General features: G+C 33.0%; 2 protein-coding genes across 3 annotated transcripts in view; both read right to left on the bottom strand.

Moving 5' to 3' along the window:
* The window catches only part of ClC-a (chloride channel protein 2), a 50,419-nt gene that overhangs the window by 38,374 nt on the left and 8,799 nt on the right, over nt 1-3,246 (bottom strand). The window lies entirely within an intron of this gene.
* LOC108622231 (putative oxidoreductase YjmC) overlaps nt 1-3,246 on the bottom strand; it is an 11,439-nt gene that overhangs the window by 3,264 nt on the left and 4,929 nt on the right. Inside the window, exon 1 of one of the 2 annotated variants that reach the window (XM_026811343.1) lies at nt 393-1,678. The exons of the other annotated variant lie outside the window; for it this stretch is intronic. The gene's annotated coding sequence lies outside the window, so the exon portion shown is untranslated. Of the gene's footprint in view, nt 1-392; nt 1,679-3,246 lie in introns of those variants that run through there. 2 annotated transcript variants of the gene reach the window in all.

Here is a 3,246-nt window from a genome sequence, read left to right as displayed (position 1 = left end):
CATTCTTCATGTACCGATTTTCAATATTTATTGAAATTGATCATTATCAATACAATTTTGTATTATTTGTTATTTGATTTCCTCGTATAAACTTCTACAGTTTTCTTTAGATTAATTTCTTCGTTGTATAATCTTCAATATTTATCTAAATTGATTACTATAATTTCATTATTCGTTATTTTATTCTGTTTTGTTTGTATACAGTTATTAATTAATTAGACAAATCAGATCTGACTTTAAATACAAATCGGAATGCTTGATTAGTCCTGATTACATTACTCATTCCTTGTTTCTTTAAATCTGTTTTTGATTTAGTATTCGTTATTGAATCATTCGAGCATCTTCTATCCAAGATTCGACTTTCAAACTCGTGGCGCCTAAAAGCGTTTCACCTTTGTTACGTAATTCAGCTTGTAAGTACTTATCCCTCTTTGACCCTCGAAACGTTCCAAAATGAATTTACCAATCGCCTGACGAACAAGGTAAGTCTTTTAAATTTTGCAGCCTAATCGAGGAAGTCGATAGGTCGAAGCACAACCAGTACGGGATCAGGGGATCGTTAGATCACGCAGTAGCTTTCACGGATCGATCACAGACACGTATGTATAGTAGCAACAAGGTCTGCTAACTGTATGGCTTACGTCACCTGCCTCTGGCAACACTTGCTGGCGTCGATCAAGCGGGAACGTTCAAACATACAGATGATCTATAGATCACGATCTTTGTATATTAACCCGAAATTTTTTCACTACATATTACTCAGATTCATTTCAATATTAAAGGATAAACTCCAATAGCGGCACGATGAAACTGGATATCAATAGTACTCATTAAATTGGCCAAAAATATGGAAATACATTTTTCAGGCCAAACCACCTGAGTTTTTCTTAATAATTACGTAGATTAGTTTGCTAAATCATGAGTACAAAAAATTGCGAAAAAATTGAAATTTGTAGAAATCGTAAGGAAAAATGTGAAGATCGATTACCTAACATTTTTATCCGGGCTTGTAATGAAAATTTAAACAACACATTTTGACCACTTATATGGTCTTATGGCCACTTATATGGCTCTGTTTATAAGCAATTGTATATCCAAGAAAGATTGTTCTGAATGAAATCAAGATTTAACTTTTGACTTTTGAAAGATGTACATGACGATCCAAAAATCTTCTTAAAATATATGAGAAAGAAAAGTGTAGTCCCATAAACCTATATTTTATATTATTTTTACTTGACTATGGATAAAATGAAGTAAAAATGTAAAAAATTCGCTGACTTTTAGAAGAGTCACGTAACTATCCTAATCCCTTAAAAGGTTTAGCTGAATGCAAAATTTTGAATGGGAAAGGCAGACAATAAAGTGTATTTAGATATATGCGTGTAGATTGTTCCTAGGCTAAAGGAAACGATGACGTATTTCTATTCTTGCGCCGATAAAGCTCGCTCGTATCTGCGATAATGCAATCACATGCATGTGAGTCAAAGAAGCCTTGAGAAAGCTCCTAAATACACATCAAATATTTCTCTTACGAGCACTGTTTGCACTAAACTCCTTATCCTAATTGTCAGTGAATCATCCAAGTACATATTGTATTCTTCAAATAAATATTAAAGCTCCGCATTGTCAATCTTTATCGAATTCATTCTTCTTCTAGAAACTTACATATGTTATATTGTTTTTGAAAATAAATTGGCCAAAAATATGGAAATACATTTTTCAGGCCAAACCACCTGAGTTTTTCTTAATAATTACGTAGATTAGTTTGCTAAATCATGAGTACAAAAAATTGCGAAAAAATTGAAATTTGTAGAAATCGTAAGGAAAAATGTGAAGATCGATTACCTAACATTTTTATCCGGGCTTGTAATGAAAATTTAAACAACACATTTTGACCACTTATATGGTCTTATGGCCACTTATATGGCTCTGTTTATAAGCAATTGTATATCCAAGAAAGATTGTTCTGAATGAAATCAAGATTTAACTTTTGACTTTTGAAAGATGTACATGACGATCCAAAAATCTTCTTAAAATATATGAGAAAGAAAAGTGTAGTCCCGTAAACCTATATTTTATATTATTTTTACTTGACTATGGATAAAATGAAGTAAAAATGTAAAAAATTCGCTGACTTTTAGAAGAGTCACGTAACTATCCTAATCCCTTAAAAGGTTTAGCTGAATGCAAAATTTTGAATGGGAAAGGCAGACAATAAAGTGTATTTAGATATATGCGTGTAGATTGTTCCTAGGCTAAAGGAAACGATGACGTATTTCTATTCTTGCGCCGATAAAGCTCGCTCGTATCTGCGATAATGCAATCACATGCATGTGAGTCAAAGAAGCCTTGAGAAAGCTCCTAAATACACATCAAATATTTCTCTTACGAGCACTGTTTGCACTAAACTCCTTATCCTAATTGTCAGTGAATCATCCAAGTACATATTGTATTCTTCAAATAAATATTAAAGCTCCGCATTGTCAATCTTTATCGAATTCATTCTTCTTCTAGAAACTTACATATGTTATATTGTTTTTGAAATGCATGAGTTTTATTTTTTTATATTGACATTACAAGTAGTTTATTTTGCATAAAGATCCACAGTAAAAGAATGACATAAGGTATTAATCAACTGATTTAATTCAGATACAATCTGGAAAATCATTTTCAAGTTTGCCCCTCGCGTTTAGCTAACAAAACTTGAGACAAGTGACTCTATCTCCTGGGCAGAGAATTTCTTATCGAAGTGCTTCAATTATTCCAAGCAATTGATTAGACGAAACGGAAGATCCTCTCGAACCAGAGAAAAGGTTGCCTTATCATTCTTATCAATCTGATCCACGCGTTTAGGCATTAAGCTAAGCTCTTGTTATCGGCCGTTTAAAAAGCAATTATTGTTATATCGGGCTAGAGACGGTGCGCCTGATCGCGAGACGATAATGCAGTCTAACTGTGCAAATGTTAAATTAACGAAACGATTGCTATAAGCGGAACATGTGTCATGGGGTCACGAGGCAAACAATTTCGCAGATGCGAGGGTAATGGCATAAAATGCACGTGTCCCTGTGACGAATAAACGTAATAATGATTACGATAACAACAAAATACCGCTTGGCTTACATAACTGTATATGCTTACAGGTGATTAGAAAAACACTATGTGTATTTGGCAACTTTCAAATACATACATACTTATTAATATTGGGATACATCTTAAAACGGAATAACTTTTTCAATATTGGAT

Source organism: Ceratina calcarata, unplaced genomic scaffold (genome assembly GCF_001652005.2).
Source record: "Ceratina calcarata isolate Rehan_Ccalc_2016 unplaced genomic scaffold, ASM165200v1 scaffold211.2, whole genome shotgun sequence".
NCBI classification, from domain to species: Eukaryota; Metazoa; Arthropoda; class Insecta; order Hymenoptera; family Apidae; genus Ceratina; species Ceratina calcarata.
Note: the sequence above shows the minus strand (reverse complement) of the source record. Positions and strands in the feature narration are given on the sequence as shown.